General features: G+C 33.8%; 1 protein-coding gene across 1 annotated transcript in view; it reads right to left on the minus strand.

Moving 5' to 3' along the window:
* Nucleotides 1-15,406, minus strand: part of gogo (thrombospondin-1 like protein golden goal) — a 293,513-nt gene that overhangs the window by 85,436 nt on the left and 192,671 nt on the right. The window contains exon 4 of the mRNA XM_076118881.1: nt 2,902-2,928. The gene's annotated coding sequence lies outside the window, so the exon portion shown is untranslated. The remainder of the gene's footprint in view (nt 1-2,901; nt 2,929-15,406) is intronic.

Consider the following 15,406-nt stretch of genomic DNA (forward strand, 5'->3'; position numbering starts at 1 on the left):
TGCGAAAAAAATAGTTTTTAAAAAAATCTTGGGTTTCTAGTCGATCACATTAATGATCAGGTGATCTGTCATTAAGTTTTGAAAAAAAATAGACATTGTTCCTTTCGATTTATAATAATTCAGTTTGAATTTTAACAAAATAAATAATTGTAAAAACATTTTACACTGCAAAAAAATTGGTTGCTAAAGTCATTTATACTTCATAAATTAATTGGTCGAATCGGTAAATCTGAACTGACACAGATGAACAAACTTACCTGTACCTTTATTGACATTACCTTTGTTGAATCAGATCTCTGGCAAATAATTACCAATGTTTGTCATGTAATGTGCCTCTGTTTGCGACCCGTTGGAACAAATACCTTTGGCAAATACGCCAAACTTTTCGTCAAACATCATTTTCGACGTATAAGGAACATTGCAAACAGAATTGTTTGACAAATATCAAATTGCTGATGGTTTTTTGTTGATACTGTTTCAATTTGCTAGGAGTAAAATATATTAGTGTTAAACATTCTCATTTATGGTTTTTTAACTTTCTCGTTGCATAATCAATGATCATTATCTAGTAAAAAAATTAATTCGCGATCGTTCTTTTAACGCAGCGAAATAAGTAGACATTTATGTTAGGCACATCCTGGCATAAACGTCTGCTACATTTGAAGCAGATACAGCAATAAGCAGTGCTTTAACAGGTGAGTTAAATATTTCCGCAAAGAGTCGTCGCTTGTCGTTAAAAACATTTTTGAAGAATATTTTCCCTACAAATAAATCTAAGTTTTCTAAATACTCAGGTATTACGCATACGTATTAGGTATTATAACTTCGACGTAATTTATGAAACTAAAAATATATTATACATCTATGGTATATTTTCTTTTGATATATGCAATATATTTACATTGCAAATCGTGCTGACGCTGATTGCATTTCAAAAAAAAATATATTCACACAAATGTAACGTTATTTCGTCTTTGTCTTTACACAATCATATTTGTAGGTCAAAAGGTCTCTTTCGTACGTCGTCACGAAATTTTTTCAACTCAAAACTTATGTCATTTGCAAGATAAATCTGTAACAGACGTTAATAGAATCTAGATTGACTTCATTTATAATTGTAGAGTTTGATAAAGTAAAGGTGACCTTTTATTTATTTTATAGAAGAAAGGACAAAATGGATTACAAATTAGGAATAACTAAAGATAGTTGAAATCGATTAAGCTTAGAAAAGCAATCAAAACATGTCTTGGAAATGTCATGTCAACTCTAAACTTTATTACTACCATATTACTTTTGAATTGCAAATTATGTAAAATCTTATTTTGAAGTGACTTTTGATAATTTAAAAAAAAACGATGGAAAAGGTCTTGTGGACTCTTGAGCTCTTGACATTAGTTATAAATGTAATAATATGCCTGCTATCTTGATGATGAGTCTTAAAAGATTTTTTAGTTAATTTTCAGATATGGTTCACTACTCCAATAACTGTAAAGTACATAGTCATGAAATGCACCGATATAAAACGAAATTAGTCAGGACATACCCATTATATTCAGTACATATTTAACGTAACGCAGAGTAATAAAAAATAATATTCTTACACCGAAAATAAACTTTCTTTGTCTAAGAAATTATATCTGAAAAAATGTCTTTCCCCTCCCCGGTAAGCAATTCCATAAAAACCGGCGAGTGGGGTGTCTTCCTTAGTAAATTAAACGAATGTCGTGCCGGAAACCGTGTCCGGTATTCCGGGACAAAACAGCATTTCCCGGACAACCGGTATTTACAGTGGCCGCGTGAAAAATTATAAGAATTCCAATGATACTGGAATTTCTTAGATTGGTATGATTTTGTTGGATATTTTATTGGAATTTGTTGTTCATTTTTTGATGTTGTAATTTTCGATAAGTGTTTTTTTCACAATATATTTGCGTTTATTAAAATCTTACTCTACCATATAATTATATTATTTATTTCTCGATTTCTATAAGTTTTCGAAAACGTATAGAAATATTCTTCTAAGCTTGTCACCTCCGTCTTGCCCGACACGGCCTTAATTATACCATATTTTTTTAATTCAATGAAACCTCTCACGTTATTATAAGTCTGGTAACTGTCAAGGAACAATTTCCGGTATGACATAATCTTTCACAAATTGGCAACTAAATTGATTAAATTATTCCAGAAGAAAAGCGTGACAAATATTACATACACTTTTATTATAATTCAGTAACTACATAACTACTGACATCAGACTCATGACTACGTTTTCAGTACTTTAAATAAGTATGATAAAAAAATTACATCGAGCAAATATAGAGTAATTCACCTTAAAAATTGATTCGTATCTATTAAAAAAGAGATTTTTGCATAAACGAAGTATCGAAGAATACACAACATTTTACAACGATTTCACTAAAATCTTGTTGTGTCTTATATAACCCGACTAAGTTACCTAAGACATCGAAGCACTCAACATTTTTATTCTATTTTCTTTGATGTAGAGTAGCAGATGTTTATCTACAAAGTTATTGCTTTGCTTGTTAACTTGAGTATTTGTGAGACAAGTGCTACGACTGTTTTGTTTTCACTCTGAATGTATTATGAACACGTGGGGTTTGACCTTTGTGACCTTTTGACCTTGGCGAGTTGGAACGTTGCATAACTTTAAAGACTTGTGTATGTGTAGTAGCGTTTTATTAAAAACACTAAAAGCTTTCAGTACTAATAATAATGTATTGTACTCCTCGTGGATAATATTAGGTTAAGGCGTCCAATTTTATTGAGACCATTGTGAAGGACTTTGTTTATAGTGGCCAAATGTGTGCACAATGCACAGGTGCACTCTCTTATCCCATGCTCTCATACTAAGTATTACATGTAAAATATAATACTACTTACCCAATTTTAGCGCGACTCTCGGTGGTCCTGTAAAAGATACATAATTTTAGTTACACATATCATCATTTTATAGTTTTTTACAATGACTGATATTTGCCGATCTGACTTATCTTAGGTCTACTTTTTGAAGTCTAGATGGATGAAACATAGACAGATTTTTCTACTGACCACGAAAGAATAAAATTAAATAAACTGTTCTAATCGTTTCCTACAGCAGTCAAAACAAACTTTTCATCATTTTCATATCCTTCCTAAAACAAACGTCATAATAAAATCATCAAATGAATTTCAAGCTCTAAAAGCAGACACTAAGACAACACTCGAAATAAAACAATCTAGGGACATAAAACAATAATTTTAAAACAAAGCTGCTTCAAACAATATAATGGCGCAGCGTTAAACACTTAGTGTAAGCAGCGAGCAAGCCATTGTGACTAAAACATTAGCTGACGGGCTCCAGACAAATTGTTTGAAACATATACGGGGTGACATTGTAGGCGGGAAAGTTATGTAATGTTCTACACTAGGAAGTAAAGTGTTGATATGACATTTAAAAATCATTTGACATAATAATAACTACTACCGATGGTTAAAAAGATTAATTTCGAAGAAGTGTTAGAGTGGTTTTCAAGATGATAGTCAGTTTTTTATGTGGAATCTAAGGAGCACCCCTGTTTGCAGAACAATTTTTATAAAGTAGTTTTAAATAAATATTGTACTCGAAACTAAGAAATCTTTAATCACATTTTCTTTTCACTAAAAGTATTCAGTTGCCTATGAATTTGTGCATTGTCGCCTAGTGTGTTATACATTGGTACATGAACTGTTACTATTTCATCCCTTTTTTAAGGAACAACATGATAGCAGCGAAAATGTAAGAGACATAATTGACGCTTATAAAATGTAGATATTACTAGATATACATATAATTGATATAATTCACATAGAACAAGAAACGTTCTAAGATCTTCCGCGATCTTAAAAAAAATTAGTAAAAAGGAAAAATTCCTTTCAAAAAAGGAAAAGTAGAGCAAAAAATAATATTTTGTGTTCGCATCGGAAGCTCCGCCACTAATTATATTCGGCGCGATAAAACAGCATTGCCAGTAATTCTGCCATTGTGACTTGTGACGTTCAACCATTTGCCAGATCTCTAGACAAATTATTTGAAAACATACGTTTAATTATTTTGGGCTTTACCGCTTCTAATAACCTTGAAATATTATTAGTATCTTTTTTGTCTATTTACAAGTTATTTTATAACTTAATACAGTTATTTTTTTTTAAATTACGTTTTAGTAAAGAATAAAATTATATGTAAAATGAGAGATTCGGAACAAATTTCATTGAATCACTCCCAAAAACGGTTCACACAATAATTATCACGATAAACAAACACAAGAATCAAACAAAAAAAATGTTTTGTTCGTTTATAAACTTGCCAATGTCCAAAATCTCCTATTAACTGAATACTTCATTTTGACTTATACAAAAATATAATCATCACCAGCGTAGCCGTTCCGACTCCCCATCAGTACAATAGTTTAAAGGTCGTGGAGGGCGACTAAGAGGGCAGTAATGAGTTTGACGACGGAACAGGAAACGTTTCTCAAGAGCACTTTATTTAAGACAATACTACATGTGAGGGTCTCCAGTCTTCATTCTATGTTATTATTATCTTGTTATAAAATGTTTCTGTTTTACTGTTGAATGAGTTTAATGTTGGCAATAAGGATAATTTTTTGTTTGTGCTTGAGTCCAAACAATTTTGTGTATTGTTACTTGCGACCTTACTGAAAACGAGTTAAGATAGTGGAGTTAAGAATTTTAAATTTCAAGTCGTACATCTTACAACGAAGTGTGAATTATCAGCCGTTGAATAGTTAACAAGTCAATTAAATTCAAATTCAAATCATTTATTGCTTACTAAGTAGTATACAAAAGGATCTTATATTAGGGTAGTGGCAACTTAGTAACCTTTTTCAGGCATTGCAATTTTTACAAGGTGTAAGGTAAGTTATTAAAATTTTATCACTATGTCTAGATTATAGCTTCTACATAATAAACACACTACTTTAAATATACATTGCTTAAATATTGTAAATGCAATTTTCATATTTTCCTATACCTTCTTATTTCATATGCTTATTATAATTTTATGACTTATTGCTTAATTAGCTTTTGTTTTCACAGTTCCTTTTTATCATTGATTCGTATCCAAAGAATACTTTTTCTATTCGCAAGATTTACACAGATTAACAATTAACAATTAGAATATATGAACATACAAAAACGAAAACCTATAACATTTCAAAATTAAATCATCAATCAAAAAGTCCAAAAATTAAAATGCGCAATTTCACACAAATATGTAGGAACAACTTGAGTAAACTGAACTTACAAGAGCGCTCTCAGCGAGATATCTCAGCCGAATTCATTAAGAGCATAGATGATGAGTGCTAGATTAAATTCAGCTGAGCTTAGGGAACATTTACATTGGGTATGTTATTTGATAGTTCACGTAATGAACGGTTCTGGTTCGTGTTGAGTTATTATAAGGCAGATTTTATGCTTATGTTATGTTTTAGATTTTAGGTGAATGTAAATTTGTAACATGTGTCGTATGTCTTTTACAAAGTTAGATCTATGTTTATTGTTAGTTTTAACTGAAAAGGGTTGTATTTTAACTCGTTGCCTAGTTCATCATAAGACATCATTGCGTACAAAAGCGTTTTTGGTCTCTACAAACCCATATAAAAAGCGAGATTTTATGTATGTATCACTGCGTGCTACTTTTATGAGTATTAAGTTCAAGTTCTTGCATAGAGGACAATAAGTATTTAGTTATTTTTAAATAAAATATATTCATAATTTCGAGGAAAAATTCCGAGACTTTGTTTCTCTCAGCCAGTTTTAGTACCTACTGCTGAGCAAAGGTCTCCCTAATTTTAATTAAAAGGAATTTCATACTCTTTTATTTTCATACATTGTAAACACCCTCTTTAATCAAACATAAGGCATGCACTTTACTTGCATATATAACGTAGTCATTTAATCAGAGTACAGCTAAAGGCAGCAAAAGCCACGGCTCGGCATAAAGATGCAATCACATTAGTGCGGTGAAACCAGCACTGACAAAGAATGCTTTGAAGATGTACGATCATATCACTATGCTGTATGTATGTCTTGAGTAATTGACAAAATGCAGTAGAAATGGCACAATACTGATATTCAGCTGCATCCGGTGAAACTGGAAGCCGACTCCAACATAGTTTGGAAGAAAGGCTAGGCTCAAAAGGTAGAGAGTTAGAGACGGCCCCCGTGGCACAGTGGTTAAGGTGCTCACCACGCCACTACCAGTGCGTCGAGAGGTCGATGGTTCGATTCTCGCACGGAGCAACCATTTGTGTTTCACAATAGTTGTTTTCTGTTCTGGTTCTGGCATTTACTTTGTGTCCGTTGTTTGTATGTTTGTAAAAGTCCCGCGTCACAAGAGCAATTCTTAGTGCGGGACTTGTCTTAAAAAAAAAGAGAGAAAAACTGTAATATAAGCAGTGAAAAATCATTTGTTACTAAGTAATATTTTACTAATATGTAAACAACAAAAATATATTACGCGGCCTTAAAACAAATCCGCATTTCTATTTTTGCACGAGGTTGCCTGCAAATTATTAGTTCATTTGTATGCAAATTCAGTTGCATGGTTTGCGTGTTTACTAAAATTAGCTAAGTTGCAAATTAACTGTACAAGACCTATTTAAGTCACATTACTAGCTAAGCCTTAGTATAAGTTAGTATTTCAGTAGCGCATACCACTATCAGCTACCGATAACCTGCTATTGAGAAATGTATGAAAATCTGATTAGCGCCTCTAGCGGGCGTGGTGGAAACTAATTTGGCAGTACATTTTAAATGTTAAACTATCGATACTCGATAGGACGCTTATATGTTAGGTACCTAGCAACAAATCTAGATACTTATGACGTACTTTTGAGTCTACATAAAATTATTTTTAGCTTTCTTTCTATTCTGTCGTGCGGTTAGTGGTCAACCTGGTATCAAAGTTGTTCAAGCCGCCCGAAAGGCCTTTGACATGGCTTAACAACTATTATCTTAGTTGAAAGCCACCGGGACCGACTTTTTAGCTTTAAAGTGTGTTTAATTTGAAGTCGGTTTTATTTTTTTATTTTATAGGCTTGAATATGGTATACAAAAACCTTTACTGACAAACGTGTCTATTTTCAAAATATTGTAATCAATACTAGTTTTTGTTCGCAACTTCGCTCGTGTGGATTTCCCGGAATAAAAACGCTGTGTCAGTGTTGTCAAACAGTCAATTTCATCAAAATCCTTTATGTAACTTTTTCATGAATGAGTAACTAACATTCATACATCCTTAAATAACGTTTGTACTAGTAACTAACTACTAACTAAAATAGCATTTTTCCTTAAAAAATACTATTTATAAACAAACTTAATTACTTTCTTTCAACAAAATAATCGAAATAATTATTCGATACAAGCTTGTGTCAAAAACCGTTTGACGATAAACGAATAAGATGAAAATCGTTCATTGAGCTTGTAACACAAATTCGTGGAAATACTAGAAATAAACATTAATTTGAGTACAAAGAAGCGGTCTATATTAAAATGTTACTGTTTGCAAAGGACGTTTAGGAAGATCAATTGTATAGGTCAGTGGCTCTCAACATTGGATTGTTTCACCTCAAATTCTTGGTGAGTACAGTGGCTTTCCCAGAAGGTCTTTCTGTCATCACTTAAATAATATCACGCCTGATATACCCGAAGGTGTAGGCAGAGGTCTATTAAAACACCCACGATTTATGTTTTTTGTGTATTTTGAATCTTCTTATTGCTCGTTCTCTTAGCAGAAAAAATAAATCTTAACATCCCACTTTATCCTTTATCACTAGAAGTTGCAAGCAGTTTTCTGGGATAATATTCTTTAGTGTTTTTTTGAGGAGATTAAAATTAAATGTTCAGTTTTTTTTTCTAAGAACAATGCCCATTAAACGACTGCCTAGACAAAGCGAAAGTCAATTTTTATCCATGATAGTCCCACTGCTGCGGTCTCCTCCCTCAAAAGAAAGTCGCAAAGCTAACCAATATATCGAGTCTGTAGTCGACAGAGAACAAAAATTTTGAGAAACTTTTGCCCGTTCCACTTCACAATTCAAGGACTTTGTATTCAAATGTTTCCAGTAAATTGTGACCGAGGTGTAGGCTTTTCTCAAAGGCTGTACTCAACTAGTTTTCTTTGTTGGGTTTTTTTTCCACTTTTAATCAACAACCAGTCGCTAGACTCTAGCTTGGTTAAAAAATGCTAGAGTGATATATTTTCACTATTGCACCAAAATTTAAGTTTACCCTATCAAAATACAGCATGTATAGGGTATTTTTAGGGTTCTGTACCCAACGGATAAAAATGAAACCCTGTTATTAAGCCTCCGCTGTCTGTCTGTTCGTCCATCTGTCCACTTATGTCCAAAACAGCAGTAGTTTCCGATCCAATTTAATAAAAATACTAACGAATAAAGTAGGTTAATAATATATTATGCTGAAGAATTAAACATTCCTCATATTTAAAAGTAGGTAAATATTAGAACTCCCCCTCTAAATAGAACGCCTACCATAACCTGAAATACAAGTCCAAAAAACGTAACACATTCGTTATCAGCGCCACACATTACCTTCCAGGCACATTAATTTAGATCATCCATCCAGCTATCACCAATTAGATAAGAACCGTCGACCTCAGTAATTGAAGGTAGGTATTCCATTCTAGGTCACAATTTATCGTTCTGTTTGTACCTAACTAATTTATTAATACCTAAACTCTTTGTTACTGTTTTATGTTATTTTATTTTATTATAATTTATTGTAGGATTGCTGTGCAGAATATCAAATCTATGCAAGCGCCAAAACCTTTGACATGGCTTAAAGACAACAACAAGGACCGACTTTAAACAGGCCTGCTTAAGCACGGAGAAATCTGATCCATCTCAAAATGAACTGTGGGTTAAGCAACCCTTGGCGCAGTCATTCCATAGATGGGAGACCGCATAGTGGTACTTGAGCAGGGCGTCTCCGTGCTTCGGAGGCACGTAAAAGACGGTTGTTGTCAACTAAGATAACAGCCGTAGTTTTAATTAAGCCATGTCTAAGGCACTAGGTTGACCACTTAACATACGACAAACAAACTATAAATACCTATCTTTCGATTTTTGCGCAGCGGGTTGTTAGTATATTCATATACACATAGTTATTTGTCACGTACAAAACTTAATTGAATTTGTATGTTACAGGAGATTGGTCCAGTCTTGTTACCTAATTAGTATTCCGTGTATATTACTTTTTAATTTGGGTATATTTGTTCTTTTATTTTTAGCTTGGTCCCTTCGGATATTAATATTTTACGGCTGGAATTTCCTTATTGTTAATGTATGAAATATTAATATTTAATTTTCACTCAGGTGTTTACCAGAAATAGGGTTCAAAAGTATTTTGTTTTAAATCCGATATTATATTCCTTAGTATAAAAAACCCTTTTTACTCTATGACTGAATAACAGAAAGTAAAGCTACCAGTGGCGAAGGGTCATTTTTTATAAAAGGTAAGCCGGAGCTATAAGTCATTGTCTAGTCTAGGTATAGTACCTACATATTATTATGTGCATCGTAAGAATGCTGACGTAAAAGTAGCGTATTACTGCATAATAACAATATGAGAGTATTATCTACATTCGACTACAGTCCCTTATTTCTCTCTCTACAGACTAATAATACATAGGTACTTACCATGCTACCTAACCATACTTGTTTTGTATTTAGTTACTCTGACTTCAGTAGTAACACGTAGGTAACACAACAGCACATATTTAAGATAACGTATATCGAACGATTGATGATTGTCTCGCACTGGTTGTTTAATAACATTATACAAGCAATTTAGAATGTATTCATCAACAATAAAATATCAAACACATTATGGATAAACGCAGAACACTTTTATAGAAATGAGTTTAACCTATAAATCTGACAAAATGAAAATTTACTCTAATAGAAACATGCAAAACAATTACTGTTTAATATACTGATACATTCACAATTATGCACAAACACATTTATAAAGGAATAATGTTGTGATAAATACAAATATTCTAATTTGTTATAGAGCTCGCAAAAGATGTAAACAGTAAACAAACATGACCTAATGTCAAACTGGAGAATAACGTCCACTAATACTTATGCAGGATTCTTAGCTTATATATCGCCATCTTGCTCTTGCCCGCGGCTCGCGCCGCGACAGAAACATGCGTAAGATCGTGTGTCCGCCGCGGCGCGAGCGCGGTAGCGCGAGGCAACCCGCTCTTCCTCCGGCTTGCTCGCCACTATGCAGCGCGGTGTAAAGCGCGATCCAAAAGATCGTAAGCGACATCGCCGCCATAGTTTTTATTGTACGCGATTCCCGATCAGCGCCTCCGGCTTATTTCATTATTATTACCTCACGTTGCGTTTTTAGCGAAGCGTAATTTTTGAAGGGTAGGCGTTTTCGTACTGTTTCGATTAGATTAACGATTTTAGTTAAAGATTTCGATTTAAATATTGGTGATTATTTATTAATTGTGTATTATTTGGCAATAGTAAACAATTAATATAACACTAATATTAAGTCTGTCCAAAAAGGGAAGCCGGTAGGAATCGAGTTGTATGGAGCCTTCGCCACTGAAAGCTACATTTGACAACGTCTGAATCAATAAATTATTCCAATATATTTTACTATCAAATAGTAACATAATATAATATTATTATTTGCTTTGATCAGCTCCTTGTTAAAAACTATGCAACCATACCAAAACGTGTGGGATATTCAGAGAAATAAAGTAAGACAACAAACAATAATCAGTTTTTAAAAACCCGAGATTCTATTAAAATCTTTACAAAAGATCAGCTAAAATTAACAGTATTTTTCTCCATCTTCTCACCAATAAACCTTACGAATACCTCAAGCTATCCAGACGCTTTTATCAAGATAAGGAGATCAGTCGTTAACTTGGTAATCGACTACGTAACGATAGCTAGGCTTAACATCGATAAAAACATCGTTTTTACATCGAACAATCGTAATGGCACATCGATGCGGGTAGACGGAGATTTTACGGCAGTTTTTGAATGTAGCAATACTGTAGTTGCGTTTAAATGTTTAATAATGGCACTTTTTTGTATACTGCTATAAAATTTATATATTTTATAGTATTTTTTGTAGATCAAATTGAACTCAATAGATCAAAACACATTTAACTACAATATTCTAGAAAAGTTGTTAATTGACTATGTGTCACACATTCACGTCTAAACCGATTAAAATGATATTTAGAGAAAATGAAAGTTTCGTTTCTGGGTTACTTAAAGTTCACTGTTAACGCAAGTTGACAAAAAGTTGAACCATGGGCACTAAAATATATTATACTAGCTGACCCGCGCAGCTCCGCTCACGCTTTCTTCGCGCATTTTCAAATGTATTCACCTTTTACACCTTCTCTGGACTTTCACAAATAATTCAAGACCAAAATTAGCCAAATCGGTCCAGTCGTTCACGAGTTTTCGCGAGACTAAAGAACAGCAATTCATTTATATATAGACTGTTTCAGAGATTACAGTCATACTCCATAATATGGAGTAACCAAGTCGATTCTCGAATTAAACAAAAATGTATTGAGACACTCAATATCGAGTCTGAACTGAAATATGCTTTAATTGGCTATACGTTGCAATTTAAAGGATTTCATATGACCCTCAGTATATGAATGTAGAACACCTCTGCTTAAGTCCATTGGGAATGTTCTCGTTATATAAAGTGGTCATTAAAATAAAGTCGCAAAGTATGAGGGCATTAATAATTTCATATGCATTGGGAAATCGGGAGTATTTCGGAACCAATATATTGCTATTGGCTTTATACCAGTGAAAGAAAACCGTAGGGTACTGAATTTTTAACGCATTAAATTATGAAAGACTAATAAAACATACTATTTTAAAAAGATCTTTGACTAATGATATTTATTTGACTTGTAATATTATTATACCTTCAACTCTTTTTTTTATTACGCTTTTTTATAGAATACTAACAACCTTTATGTATTTACGCGTTGTGATTACTTCGTTTTAACTCAAAATAAATATTTTTTTCATTATTTCTTTAGCTCCTTGGCTGAGTAAAATTTAACGGATAGATACCTGAAATTATATTATTGACCCAAGTAGTTATCAAACTCACGATGCTCATCACTGTGATAATTACGCGAACATCCCACACAATCAATATTCATAAAAATAAAAGGTTCCACCCTAAATAAATTAAAAACCCATCCCTTGAAATCTAACGACCATTAAAACAAATAGTCATTATCCTTTCCAATATAAAAGTATTAAAATTAATATATACCCCGATTTTCATTGGGAAATGGGCTTCATAAAACAATTAAATGCTTATGGTAGAATTATGTAAATTTGGTTGGAACATGTGTATGGGTGGAGGACAGAGACCTTTCCTTGTAAAACGTGAGCTAACATTATGTATTACAAATTGGTTAAATTATGGGAATTTCTTGGGAAGTTGTATGCTTTCGACTGGTAGATATTTGGTGTAACCGTTTTTGGTAGTAAGTCTTAATAATGTTTTACACTTTGACTGTCTCTGTGGCGCGACTGCCGCGCAATAGGTCTCGTGTTCGAATCCTGGGTCGGTCTAAATGTCTTTATCTCTCTTTATATCTCTATCGAAAAGCATTTCTTAAACAATAAGATAACAATATCAACCGCAAAAAATAAACAACAAAAAAAAATACTTTCTACCCTAACAACACCAATCTCTTGAAACTCAGAACACGTCAAAATTCATTTCTTTTCAAACAAAGCACATCAAGTGATTGGTACAGTAAGCACATTATACCTCTCTCTCTGATAATACGCTCGCTCCTTCGTTAAATCTGAAGAAATACCTCAATTTTCAACGCGAGCATTGAACCGCCACTCTTTGATGTAAGTACTTGAGAGGGTGTCGTTCTTGATTCCTTTTAGGTATGTGTCTGTTAATTGGGTGTTGTTTTGCGTGGAATCGAATATTTTATGTTCTTGGATATTGCTGTTCTAAATATTGAAATGATATGGTTTAACGTGGTAAAGCATAATTTTGACCACGTTGTGCTGTTGATGATTGATTGATTGTCCGATTGCTAGGCCGTAATGAGGGAGGGGTTAGGCCGTGAGCCTAAATATTAATATTGTAGTATTTTGCCAGATATATGTATATGTACATTGTAGTAAGGAACGGTTGCAAAAGAATCCTATAGTGTTTATAAAAAGAAGCAGCCGTCATCTTGAATTTAGGTCGTATTTCATCGAGCAGTGAAAACTTCAAATTACACTTGACCAGTTGTAGACTTAAGCCTACCTTCTCACATTTTAAACCACCGATTTCTCATGCTCAGTAGTGGAACAGAAGTAACTTAGTTTGAAAAAAGCGATGAATTTATTAGGTATTTTGATGAGAAGTAATTCCAGGAATCCAACTTAGAATTTCCTTTGTCTAATAAAAACTGTCTATCGAGCTCCTCATAATATCATCCCAGTCAATTTACTACTTTCTCAAAATTACCCACTCTAACCTGATCTAAAAATACAAAGACGGTAACTAAAACTAAATTGAAACTTTCCTTGCTATAGTTACATTTAAACTCGCTTTACTCCGCACTAAATGACATTTTAAACTTACACTTCATAACATAAAAGTAAAGATTGTTGCACACATGCTCGTTTGGCAACGGATAACCGTAACGGCTTGCAGCCAAGTAGACGTTTACGTTTGCATGTTTTTAAAGTAGAGGAACGTTTGCGGTACGTTGCCTCGATTAGGATAAGACGAAGCCACAACACTGCGTTGCGTCGACGCATAGCCAACTTTTACGATGCTTGTCTATGAATCTTGTATTGCTGTGTGACGTTGTTTTTGTGTCGGCGTGTTGAGTCTTCGTTTATAGTGTTGAACGAGATTAGTATTTGTCGCAAGCTGGTTGACACGTAACCGTCAACAGTCAGTCAACGTCTGGTTTCTCGAAAAACAAGATATCCGTCACTTGCCATAATTTCATACCTTCCAAATCCTTTTAGATAACTAAGGCGATTAACACACTGCCCCGCACCACGCAGCGTAGCGCGTGAATGCGTGTTCGAACGTTGCTTGTAAGTATCTCCGTTTGTATGGAAAACACGCAAACTCCGCGTGTATGCGCGTGATCCGCATGAACGCGCGTGGATGCATTTTCTGTGTGTTAGACTGTGCGTGTTTTCCATACAAACGGAGATACTTACAAGCAACGTTCGAACACGCATTCACGCGCTACGCTGCGTGGTGCGGGGCAGTGTGTTAAGCGCCTTAAGCATGAAGTCATTTGACTTCATTGTCTACGAAATTTATTTAGTCTAAAAATGGAAAAAACTATTTATTCGTTTGCTAAATTTCGTGCTATAGCCTACTAATTAGTGCCAAAGAATTGCGAACGGCTTGGTGTAATATACTGTTGATTCGTTTACACGTGATATGTGTGCTACTAGCTTATTTGTTGTAGTTGAACCCCGGGATGCGGATTATCCCGGTTTACTTACTTAAGTGAGTAGCCAGAAGTTTCGGTGGCTTTTAGGTAGCTGGCACTTTCTTGTTGTGTTATGAGTTGTGTTGTAAGGTGTGTCTGTGGGCTTGAATATAGCAGTTAAAATGGATAGGTATAGAATAATTTAGAATTACATTATAGATTGGTATATCTTCTGAACGTATTCCAAAATTCTAAAAGCTATTTTAACTTTATCTTTATGGCAGCTTCACTGGTATTGACACATTGTTGCTCAGATAAACCGGGAATCCTAAATATATTATCTTGTCCACAAACGTAAGAATTTAAATATGTCATAAAAAATACAAAAGAGCGTTCAGAAACTGGATATAATCATAAAATTATACAGCCCAATCGAATAATACCCAAGGCAAAGATGAGGTATTGCTTCACATCGTCGATGCTAAGTTCTTCGATCCTCGATGTGTAAATCTCATCAAAATATCAACCAGAGATAAAAACAAAATTAACACCCACTACATCTTCTATTCAACATCTTGAATTAATATATAAAAGAAAACATAAGGACGTAAGAAACTAGGTCTCAAAACCTTTTCATAATCAAGGCACAATTTTCTTTTCAGCTTCTCGAGGTCCTCAAAACCCACATAAAGGGAGAAAAAGCCTAAAGTGACACGCTTTAAAACAAAAAGTGCGCAGCTCAGTAATGGCTTCTTTTCACCCATCGCTACCGTCAGCAAAAAACTTCCACTAATTAAAGTTGCCAAAGTTGAGAATCAATTTGCTGACAAGAATAAAAAGTTTGGTGAAATTTATGGCGGAGATAATTTCTGTGACCTTCGGTTAATTGAGATG

Source organism: Anticarsia gemmatalis, chromosome 10 (genome assembly GCF_050436995.1).
Source record: "Anticarsia gemmatalis isolate Benzon Research Colony breed Stoneville strain chromosome 10, ilAntGemm2 primary, whole genome shotgun sequence".
Taxonomy (NCBI): Eukaryota; Metazoa; Arthropoda; class Insecta; order Lepidoptera; family Erebidae; genus Anticarsia; species Anticarsia gemmatalis.